The sequence below is a fragment of the Marmota marmota genome, unplaced genomic scaffold (genome assembly GCF_001458135.2).
Source record: "Marmota marmota marmota unplaced genomic scaffold, marMar, whole genome shotgun sequence".
NCBI classification, from domain to species: domain Eukaryota; kingdom Metazoa; phylum Chordata; class Mammalia; order Rodentia; family Sciuridae; genus Marmota; species Marmota marmota.
The window spans coordinates 5,185,177-5,197,682 of record NW_025999960.1 but is presented as its reverse complement, the minus strand read 5'-3'; the positions used below and the strand labels follow the sequence as shown (position 1 = coordinate 5,197,682).

The 12,506-nt window shown below is 34.4% G+C and overlaps 1 long non-coding RNA gene across 1 annotated transcript in view; it reads right to left on the bottom strand.

The window, feature by feature from the left end:
• LOC107148547 overlaps positions 1-7,267 on the bottom strand; it is a 46,097-nt gene extending 38,830 nt beyond the window's left edge. The window contains exon 1 of the long non-coding RNA XR_007347366.1: positions 7,193-7,267. This is a non-coding gene — a long non-coding RNA (uncharacterized LOC107148547). The remainder of the gene's footprint in view (positions 1-7,192) is intronic.
• Positions 7,268-12,506: the final 5,239 nt, after the last annotated feature.

The following is a 12,506-nucleotide window of genomic DNA, read 5'->3' as shown; positions in this document are numbered from 1 at the left end:
CACTATCCCTTGCTCCCTTCTAGCCCTTGGAAAACACTGATTATTTTTTACTTTTTCTGCAGTTTTGCCTTGTCCAGAAGGTCATCTGTTTGGAATGCTAAAAGTACATATATCCTTTTCTGATTAACTTCTTTCACTTTGTATTATTCATTTAAATTCCCCCCCCCCCGTGCCTTTTCATGGCATTTTAACTCATTGACTGAAAGAGCTGAATAGTCTGGATATACCACAGTCTCTTCATTCAATGATCAACAGAAGGACTTTCTGGTGGTTTCCAAGTTTGGGTAATTATAAATAAATCTCCTAAAATTATTTTTGTGTCTTTTTTTTTGGTGTGGACACAAGTTTTCAACTCATTTGTATAAATATCAACAAGCATCAATTACCAAATCATACAGTAATAATATGTTTAGTTTGAATGAAGCTGACAAGCTATTTTCCAATTGGTCGTACCATTTTGCATTCCCATCATTAAGTGACAGTTCTCTTTGCTCTAAAGCATCACCAGCATTTGACATTGGCTAGTGTTTAGGATTTGGGCAATTGTAGTAGGTACATTGGGAGGAAACTGTTTTTCAAAGGACTAAACGTGCATGTGGAAATACTAGAAAAGAAAATGCATGACATACACATATAAAAAATATATTAGATTAAGGTAATGATGGAATAGTTTGATTGGAATTATCATCCCACAAAATAAATGTGGAAAATATGCAAAAATAAACATTTATTTACAGACAATGAAGAATGAACAAAGGCAGGCAAAACCTGGAAGGTCACTGAAAAGGAGGAACTATACTGGGCAAGATGGGAGAGTATGTTACTCATCTATCTTCTCACAGTAAAAGGTGGCAGAAAACACAGAACTTTGCTTTCTTGTAGGACCTTAGAAAAAATCTCTGGGCTGGCAGAGAGTCCACAGGAAGAGAGAGAGAGAGAGAGAGAGAGAGAGAGAGAGAGAGCACATGCTGACCACTTTTATTGAGGTAAAGCTATTCAAATGAGGCAAGGGGTCAGGTTTCAAGGGGCTGAGTCTATCTTCATGATGTCCACTGTCAACAGGTTGACTGACACCTGGGTAGGCCACAGCCAAAGGCATAGTAAGAGAAGGGGACACACAGGGTGTGTCATGGAACAGTCTTTCCTAAACAGGGCAAGGGGTTATATTACAAAGGAACAGGTGAGCCTAACTCCACCCATGGGGCTGTAGCAAGACACACCCATGCATAAGACACCAACCCTTGAATCCAAGAAAGGGTGGGGAAAGATCTGCCACATTTCTGCAACTGAGTGCCTCAGCACCCAGCCAGGGAGTGTGATTCAGTCACGTGCAAGGTTGGTCTCCCACAGTGTGTGTGTGTGTGTATGTGTCTTGGGGATGGAAGGAGCCCTAGAAAAGAAGAGATCCACAAAAGGAATAAACCTTAGTTCAACCTTTGATCAAAAAACCATGTGTACTTGGGGAGTCTGATGGGATATCCATGGGAGGGAAAAATTATATTTAGAAGTTAAAATAACTGAATTAAGTTTTCAGTTGTTTCTGGATGTAAGAAAGACAGAATGTGAATAATTCTAATCAAACTAACTGCCTGCTAGAATAGCAGTAACACTGAAAATTCTAGAATCCAGAGATTTTAAATATATTATATATAATATCCAGCATAAAGATGAAAATAATGTTTTTTTTTAAAAAGAGAGAAGTCATTAGAAAACAAACTTAAGGTAACCTATATGTTATAACTTATATGTTATAACTATATGTTATAATAAGGTCTAATAATCATGCTCAAACACTTAAGGAAAATAAATATTTACGATGAATGGAAAGATTAAGGAATTCAGTAGATAAATAAAAACCTTAATAACCAATGAAAATTCTACAGATGAAAAACAAAAAAAACTGAAATGAAAATTTTACTATTTCTAACCAATGAATGAAGACTACAGAATAGCCTGTAACTTTAAAGATCAATTAAAACTATCCACCCTAAGGAGCAGAAGGGAAAGATAAGAAAATAAACACAGTCAGTCTTGGAGACCTGTGGGATGATATCAACATATATGTAAATTGAAAAAACAAAAAGAAGAGCAGATAGGGCTTCAAGAATTATTGGCTAAAAATTCTCCAAATAATAAGAAAAAAAAACCCACCAACACATGGATCCAAGAATCTTCATAATTCTGAGAAGGATAAGTACAGAGAAAAGCACACTGAGGCATATTTTAATAAAACTGAGAGAACTAATACAAACATACAGAGGGACAATGTTCATAAGTGACCATGAACTTCAGATCAGGAAAAAATGAAAATTAGAAATTACTGGTATAACATCTATCTTACTTTCAGATAAATAATTCATTATCACAGATCTGCATGAAAATAAATGCTGAAGAAAATATGTTGCACTGAAGAAAATGACATGACAAAGAACATGAATGAAGAGCCCTGGAGATGTGGCCTAAGAGGGGAGATGGATAGTAGATAAATGTGTATGGAGCACACATGCACACATGTGCACAAACCACACAATATTCATACACATGTTTGCACACATGCACACAAATAATTATATTCTTCTCCTAATTTCCTTGAAAGTCATATATATCATTAAAATAAAAATTATAATGCTGTACTGTGGAATCCTAGTGCATAAAAACAGATATATAAGAGAAATAAGGATGACAGAGGAAGGAAATGGACCTAGAGTATTACAAGGTTTACATATTTAATATGAACTAGTATGACATTAATTTTAAACCAATTATAGTTAATGCATTTTTGTCATCCTCAGAGAAACATTAAAAAATGCAAAATATATATTTAACATATAAAGAGAAGTAAAAATGGAATACTAAAATATTTGTAATATAAGTCATAAAAAAGGGAGAAGAGTGCAAAAAAGCTATTAAAGATAATAAAAGCTACAATAATTTATTAAAGGATTTGCATCATAAACAGGTGAGATGATATCAAAAACATAAAAGTAGAAAAGTGTAGAGGGGCTTTTGTTTTTAATGTGATCAAAGTTAAGTTGTCATTATTTTAAAATATATTATTGTTAGATATTTCACTTAAGCTTCATGATAATCACAAGCATAAACCTGTAGTAGATGTTCAAAAGATTAAAAAGTAAGGAATCAAAACCCACCACTCAGAAAGTCATTTAATTACTGAACTAACAAACAAGTAAAGCATCAAGAGAGGAAAAAGGATTTATAAAACAACCAGAAAATAATTAACAAAATAGCAGTAGTAAGTTCTTTCCCATTAATAGCTACCTTTAATATGAATGGATTAAATCCTTCTCCAAAAACTGAATATGGCAAAGTGGATAAAAAACTAAGACCCCATCTATGTACTGCTTTGAAGAGATTCAATCCACCTTTAAGGACACAAGTAGCTTGGAGGAAAGGGATAGAAGATATTTCACACAAAAAGAGAATGTGAGTCATTATACTTATATTAGGTAAAATAGGAAATAAAAAAGTATGAAAAACACAAAAAAAGATCATTATATAAGAAAGGGATCAATTCATCAAGAGGATATATCCATCGTAAATATGCATGCACCTAATATCAGGGATTCTAAGTATAAAAGTAAATGTTAAAAACCTGAAGGGAAAGATAGACTGCAATAAAATAATAGCAGAAGAGGTCAATACCCCATTTTCAATAATGGATAGATCATCTAGACACAAATATTGAATTTGAACTAACTTTAGACCAAATATGCCTAAGAGACATGTACAGAATATTCTGTCTAAAGCAGCAGAATACACATTCCTCTCAAGTGCCATTAAACATTGTCAAAGATATATCATATTTTTGAGGATAGATTTAAAAGCAAGATTTCATTCCCCAAGCTACAGCTTTTGATAACCATATTCTACCCTCTATATCTAGGAGTTCATCTTTTTATTTAGATTTCACACATAAATGATACCACACAGTAGTTGTCTTTCTCTATTGCACTTACTTCACATAAGATAATGGTCTCCAGTTTAGTACATGGAAGCTGTAATTAGGAACAGGTAACATGAAAATCTCAGTAAATGTGTCAAAATAGCACATTGCACCCTATAAAATATAAAATGTATAGGAATGTGGTCTTGTTTGAAAATTTGGTATAATCATCCATTTGTAACACATTAAATTAATCAGTGGCAAAAATACTATTTGTAGGAAAGAAAAATGGAATTTCTTACCTTTAAAAAAATACATTTTTTATGTGTTGAATATGTATGCATTTTAACTGTAATACCAAACAAAACACTGTGGCAAAGAAAGAAGAACTTGTTTGAAAGAAAATATTTTAAGAAGATAATTTTAAATCTTTCTATTACTAAAGTAAAATATTTTAAAATTTTGAATATTTGAGAAAACTTTCATGTTCTTATCTACTGAACAAAACTATAGATGGCCAATTGGTGCATTTCCTTTCATGATTTTAAGTTAACAGTTATTTACACAGTGGATACTGTACTATGAATAAAGTGTTTAATTTTTTTAATGCTACATAATAAATAAAAAGAAATTATTTAAAAATCTATAAATTGTGTTTAATTTGCAGAAGCATATGAATTTCCAGAGATATATATTACTTACCCACCAATTCATTCAAGCAAACCTAGTGTACTTTGAAAGAGAACATTTATAAAAGAGCAAACCATGAATATTAATCAATATATAAAGTATTTTAAAATACAGTTGGTGTTTTAGCTTACTCAGAAATTTCACCTAGTTAGAGGTTATCTTTTATTTTCTATCTTGAATTTCAGTTAATATTATGGAGACTGCTTTTGTCACATTCTAAGCTGCAGAATTAGTGTTTGAACAGCTTTCAATTTCATTAAATTTAGTTTAACATCCTTAACTATCTTAGCAGGAAAATTATTTTTAATACTTTTATTTTTGATAATTCAAGGCATATATACTCTCTAGAAATCTGAAAACTTGAATGGTTACTACTGGAAACCTGACTCTAGATTCAGGCAATGTGATGGTCAGAATTCTAAGATGGGCCTGATTTCCCAGATCCTGGTGTACACACACCTTCTACCAGTTGTTGAATCAAAAACTAATGTAAGTACTACTGTGAAGGTATTGAGACATACAATTCAGTTCTGAATCAGTCAACCTTAAGGAGACTATCTGTGTATTCCTGGCTTAATCATATGAGCCCTTTAAAAGCAGAGAGTTTCTACCAGCTGGTCACAGAAGAGATATCAGAGATATGCTCAGGCTGGCCAGAATGAAAATAAACATCCATTGTTTAGGTCAGCTTTCTTGCCACTGTGACCAAAAGACCCAACAGAAAAATGTAGAGAAGGAAAGTTTATTTGATCTCAGTCCATAGGCAACCAATTCTGTTGCTATGAGACAGAGGTATAGCAGAACACCATGGCAGAAGGGTGTGGAAGAAGAAAGCAACTCAGAACAGGGCAATCAGGAAGCAGAGAGCACTCTGCTCACCAGGGACAAAATATAAACCCAAAAGCAGGTCTCTAGTTACCAGCCTCCTCCAGCCACACCCTACCTGCCTACACCCTACCAGTTAATCCATTCAAGTGGATTAAGGAACTGATTATGTTAAGACTCTTATACCCCAATTTTTTAACTTCTAAACATTCTTGTGTGTGTCACACATGAGCTTTTGGGAGATACCTCCCATAACATCCATGATATGAGCTTCTTATTGGGCCATGTGGTGAGGAAATTTTAGATGGTCTTTATGAGCTGAGTCAGATCCCAGACTGACAGCAACAGGAATACAGAGACCTCAATCATACAAAACACAAATACTGTCATATGCCACATCAGAACATTTTGATCAATGATGGTCCTATAAGATAATTTCACCTACTTACATCCTAGGCTTCATAGTTTGTGTTTTATACATTGTATTGAAAGGTTAATAAAATAGGTACTTGTCACTCCGTTTTTCTGTATGCTTAACAAAACACTGTTGAAATCCTGAGAACTGTTTGCTAATCTTGTTCCCAGAATGTGCTGTCCCCAACTGCCAAACTGCAGAATGCACTCCCTCACTCGGTTGCAGGCAAACTGCCCACTCCCCCTGACCCGTCAATGAACGTCCCTCCCTGCCCTCTCCAAGAAAAGTACATAAGCTCTGCTTAAGCTATTCCCAGTGCTCTATCTCTCTTTGCTCTAGTGAGCTCTGAGCCCCAGCATGCTGGTCTCCAAATAAACCCTTTTTGCTGTTGCATGAGACAGTCTCTTGGTGGTCTCTTCCTCCGACGTTTCGCCGGTCCCTTACAGTATGATTTTGCACAATGACATAATCATCTAACACCACATTTCTCAGCACATGTTCTCATCACTAAGCGATATATGGCTATTCTTGAAAATCTACTCATAATCAGTGAACTTTGAAAAGGACCTTGAGCTAAGGAGACCACAGGAAAACCAACATTGGTTTCATCCTGTGAGAAGAGCAAGAACCCAGTTACACCATATCCAGACTTTAGCCCTAAGTGAGCTGATAAATAGGTATTTTCTTTAAGTGACCAAATTTTTAGTTATTTGTTGTACAGGAATAGGAAATTAATATGTACACCCAAAACAGGCTTTCCTTCATAAAAATTAAAAATCTGATATATGAAAACTGAAGTTTTTCCTGAACCTTCTAAATTTTGTGCAAATTTAATGCCAATTTTTGACAAGGTACACTGTCCTGCTTCTTTCTTTTCCTTTATTCAGTATCTGTCCATATAACTCCCCAAGCCAAGTGCCTAGCACCCTCCAAGTGATCAGGAGAGAATAATGGTGATGACAAAGTATACCTGGCAATCTGTTGGACTTCCTGAAAAAAAATCTAATAGTCTCCTCTTCACCTGTCATCTTGTGAACATTTTTTTGGGGGGAGGGGGCAACTGGGGATTGAACTCAGGGACACTTGACCACTGAGCCACATCCCCAGCCCTATTTTGTATTTTATTTAGAGACAGGATCTCCCTGAGTTACTTAGCTCTTCACCATTGCTGAGGCTGGCTTAAAACTTAAAATTTAATATTTTCTTTTCCTGTTCTGTTAAATAATCCATTTTGCTTTCATATTCATAATAAATATTTATAATGCTTATATGAATGTTATATAAACTCTAAGATCATGACTAAAGACATACATTAGGAGTTTTTTCTTTTCGTTTTTCTTTTTGAGATGGGGTCTTACCATCTGCTTTGATCCAGCCTGACCTGGAACTCCGGGGCTCAAGCAATCCTCTTGCCTTGGCTTCCCAAGTAGCTGGAAGTACAGACACATGCCACTGAATGGGGCTAGGAGTTTTCATTATTTTGTCTACAGATAGGCAGTCATCTGATCACTCAAGAGACCTAGTAAGGTAGAGATGATCTTGTTCCTTGGTTCTATGGTCAAGTATGAGGGAAAGACAAGGACAAAAAATTTCATTTATGTCTCTACAGATGATAAGATATGGAACTCCAAACATTTAGGGCAGCAGAAATCCAGCCTGCAGATAAGTTCAACAAATTGGGTTAGTAACAAGTTAGTTTTAATAAAATGCTTTTATATGCTGATTAATCAGAAGAAATTGCCTAAAATACTAACATATCATTCTGAAAGTCATATATGGTATAAGTGGGGAAAGCTATATAGGAATTTAGACAAGTACCAAATAAGATTTTAATATTGTCTGAATTAAAATTCCCTCTAGAGATGCTACCGAAATTTTTCCATGAAGGGAAACATTACCTGAGGAAAGAGAACTAACTGAATTAATCACTAATCATAGTCTAAACATTTTACACACCTTACTCTGTTTAGTATTCACTAGCATCACAAAGATCTGTGTTATTTTCCTCCAGTTTGAGATGAAGGACCTAGACACAGAGCAACTTGTGAAATGATATGCGGCTGGTAAGTGTCAGCATAAGGATTTCAATCCAGTTCAATCTGACACTGAAATGAAGTCCATGCTCTTTCCACTCCACCAAGTTTTCAAAATAACCATGCCCTTTCAGATACATAATGATGTGATCCTGAAAAGAAACTAAGCATACTGACAACCAAAGCCTCTGACTTCTCGGGGATGCTTTAATTAGAAGGACCTTGAAGAGGAGAATTGAATGTCAATAAAATGCAAAATATTCCACTGATTTTCATTTTGGGGTCTCAAACTCAGATATTTGAAGTACAAAACAAGGAAGTCTCTGATGGTCAAATAGTACAGAAAACCATAATAAAGAATTAACATTTAACTTTGCCACAAGACTAGTATGTAAACACTATTTTTAAAAAACAATATTTATATAACATAATATGTGCATTTATATTTGACACATACAAGTAAGCAAACAATTTATTGGCCCCTAATCTTCCCAATTAAAAGTCAAACTTATTCTATTCACCAACTCTACAGTCTTTCCTTTTTTTTCTGCTATCAGTTGTGAAAACAAGACTCTGTGTAGCCTCACTCTGTAACACCTTTACTGTCTATATTGATTCCTTAAATAAACTATAAATTCCTAAAATACTTCAGCATTAAGAAGAAGGAAATTATCCAACTTGCTTCTGTCACACATGGTAAAACCTGAATTACCCCTAACTCCTTTGGTTAACTAGGAGCACATGTAGCATCTAATTCATCCTGGCAGGCTCCTGAGGAGAAGCTGTAGTATGGAATCAAACACTCCACAGAGGCATTACTGAGGTTTCTATTTTCATGGTGATTGGCAGCTTACATGCAACACCTGCCTTGATTATTTTCTAAAGCAGAACAATTTCTGCCATATTCTGAGAGGTACAATTTAGAGGTCTGAATCAATCATTTGTCCATGGTTTGAAGCAGGTCTAGAGCTCCTTTGTGAGAAGAAACTTGTTTTTGCCTACATTATCGAGGAAGTCCACTGCCATAGGCAGATGAAATCCATGAAGAAATAGGATCCCAGCTGCTCCGCTATCAGAATGGAGAATAAACACTGATTGTGGTCATGGAGTCCCACAACATAACAAGGTTTCCCAAATCATCAATGTAGAATGTAAACTATCAGAAAATCAGATTCTATGTCTCCTTGTTAATGCTTAACAAAAGCTTCACTAATAGAAATAATGTCTTGGCATGAAATCCAAGAAAATTTCAGCTCCACATTTGTTTAACTCTCAGCCCCAACTGGCAAAATTATAAAAAGGCAGTTTCCTGGCCATTCACTACAAAATCAGAATCAGTGATGGGCCTGGGAATTTTACTTTCTAAAGATTCTCAGGGGATGCCGATAATCAGATAAATTTAAGAGTATCCTGTAAGGAAGTCTCACAGCTGTGCTTCTCCAGGTAAAATAGCTCCAACTTACATATCCTACCAGAACAGGTCAATAGCTCTACTTTTTTTTTTTTTTTTAGATTTACATGGCAGTAAAATGTATTTTGACATTGTATACGTACATGGAGCATAACTTATTCTAATTAAGATCCCATTCTGTGGTTGTACATGATGTGGAGATACACTGGTTGTGTATTCATATATGAACATAGGAAAGTTCTATCCAATTCATTCTACTGTCTTTCCCATTCCCATCACTCCTCCCTTCCCCTTTGTCTAATCCAATGAACTTCTATTCTTCCCTCCCTGCCAATAGCACTTCTTCTGTGTTCAAAATAAAACTACCCATTATGCAACTCAATATCCATAATATAAAATCTTGAGTGAGATTTGTTTTTCAGAATAAGATATCAAAAATCATTATCTTTCTTCTGGTAAACAGGCATGTTTCCCCATTTGTATAATGAGGATGGTTATAATACATCTTGGCTCCCTTTTGTTTGAGTTGTCAGGAATCCCATAGTTAATTTTTATTCTCAGACACAGAAACTTTGCTATCTTTTCAAACTGAAATTTTCCTTTCTCTTTTTTATTTCTCAATTCCTCATCTACATCTTTATTCATTAAACTTATTATGCAAAGCACTTGCATTAAAAGCTGGGATCTTTAGAGTACCTATTATATATCAGTACTCATACTGAGTGTTTTACATAAAATATTTCATTCCTGAAAAAAGTCCTTAAAGATGGATGTTATTAGCCTATTTTCCACATGAGAAAATTCAATATTTTACCCAGAGTCAGGCTCTTAGTAAGCCACACATGTAAATGTGAGTAGGGAATAAATTCTTTTGTCTGCATGGTACTGACCCTTTGAATCTTTTTAGTGTCTTATCAAATAGTTTTGGTGATTATGTTGTCTGCTGTGATACTAACACTTTGTGTGGAGTCTTTTTATTTTGCCTTATAAAAATAATTTTAGTGGAGGTACAGAAGACAAGCCGGCAGGGAAAGAGAGCAATTTACCAAGTGATGCTTTGTATATTCATTTTGGTTCATGATTTTATTGTGTTACGCTCTGATGTAATTTAGTCTATATTCAAATATGAAATAATCAAATGTACAAAATAAAGCTGTAAAAAACTTCGTAGAATTCCCCACCTTCTTCAGTAAATAATCTCCAAGGAGTACAAACATTCTTCCCTCTCGCTCAGGACAGTAAACAAGCTAGCCTGAGTCAACCTTCATTATTATCTCTAAATACCACCTTTCCAATAAAATAGATAAACTGGATTTTCTACAGGTAAATATGAAATGCATAAGATATAAAGTACTTGATTAAATGATATAAAAATATTCAGATGTTTATTGAAAATCCCATTTTGATTATAGGACTAACATGAGGGTTTTTTATTTGTTTTGTTTTGTTGGTCTTTTATAGATTTTTCTAAGGGCAATGCAAATTTTATTTATTTATTTATTTTTATTGGTTGTTCAAAACATTACAAAGCTCTTGACATATCATATTTCATACATTTGATTCAAGTGCAAATTTTATATGGCTTTATTTGTTTTATAACTTGACAAAGATTCTCTCATTGACCAAACTCTTTTCATATTCTTGTGAACTCCCTTCCCACTTAAGCGATGACTTTTGGACTTCCATGTACATCTCTGCATTGTATAATTTTAGAGAGAATCCTGTTAAATCACTTGGCCAGTCAGCATCTCCCATCTATGATATCTGATCACTCTCCATAATTGACTTGGTTCTTCCACCTTCCTGTCCCCAGTGATGATGGATCACACTGTATGACCTTCAGCTAGAATCCTGTTGGGTTGGTTTAGCCCGAATCCCCCTTTCCCATGAGATTTCTTGATTCCTTTCACTGATCTTTACCCTGTTACCTGACTACATATTCCCATTTTCCTTGTCTCAACAGATACAAACCCAATGTCTCCCCCAATACAAACCCCATTACACTAGTCTTTATGCCTTTCTCCATAGTTCCTCTGAAAAAGCCTTCTTTACTCACTCTTTAACAAGTGCCAAGGATAATTTTTCTTTAAATAATCCAAATACTTAAACATCACTAATTACAAATCTATACCTAACATACTGTTATTTTGGTTACACAATGATTAAATTATTTCCTGGAAAATACATAAACTCTGGGTAGTATTTCATGTGATACTCTGTGTTTGAATGTGAAAAAGTAGCAAAATTACATTAAGGAAAATGAAATCAAGGAAATTAAACAATCACAGGCATTAAGGATGGACCATCTATTCAGTAAAAAGCTGTTTCCTTATTAAAGCAGTATTGGTCCTGGCTATATAAATTGCAAAAGTACAGTAACTACAAATCTAATATAAATCAAATTCCATGCAAAATTATGCCTAAGAAAATCATGAAAATTGTGATGCAATAGAACAATTCCTTTATAACTATTATCTTATTATCATCTTTCTAATGTGGAAAAACAGTAGAATTTCTATTATGTTAATGTAAGATTGTAGTTCCTCTTTTCCCTAACTCATGGCATCACAGGTCTTTGAAATATAAGTAACCTCAAGACATCATCAGTTCAATTTGAAACTTGCATGCATATGTTTTTAAGAAACATTTAAATTTTGGCATTATTTAGATATTTTAATTATTCCCATAACATTGTCCATGATTTGCTATCATGTATTTCAGAAATCCATAAATGATGACTGACTTTATATCCTTTTCTAATATGTACCATTGCAGATTTGTATCCAAATATTCTTCAACTGTTTAATTATTCTTTTGAGATATGGCATACTGAAATTTATAACTTCTCAATTTCTAGATACACACACTGTAACAAAAATAAACTATATTGTATTTGAACTTGTTGCAGCTCAGACAACTCTGGCTTAGAACTAAAAAAGGGTTTGCTTAAAACATACATTTCTGGGTGTTAGTTTTTCATCACTGGTAAAACTACCTGAGGAAAAAAAATTACAGAAGGAAAGATTTATTTTGGCTCATAGATTCAGAGGTTTCAGTTCATGATTAGCTGTCTCTATTGCTGCGGACCTGAGGTGAAGGAAAACATCACGGCAGAAGAGTGTGGCAGAGGAAAACTGCCCAGCTCATGGCAGCCACAGAGAGAAAGAGTGGAAGGGACTAGGGACAAGTTATAATCCCCAAGGTCATACCCAATTGAACTACTACCTC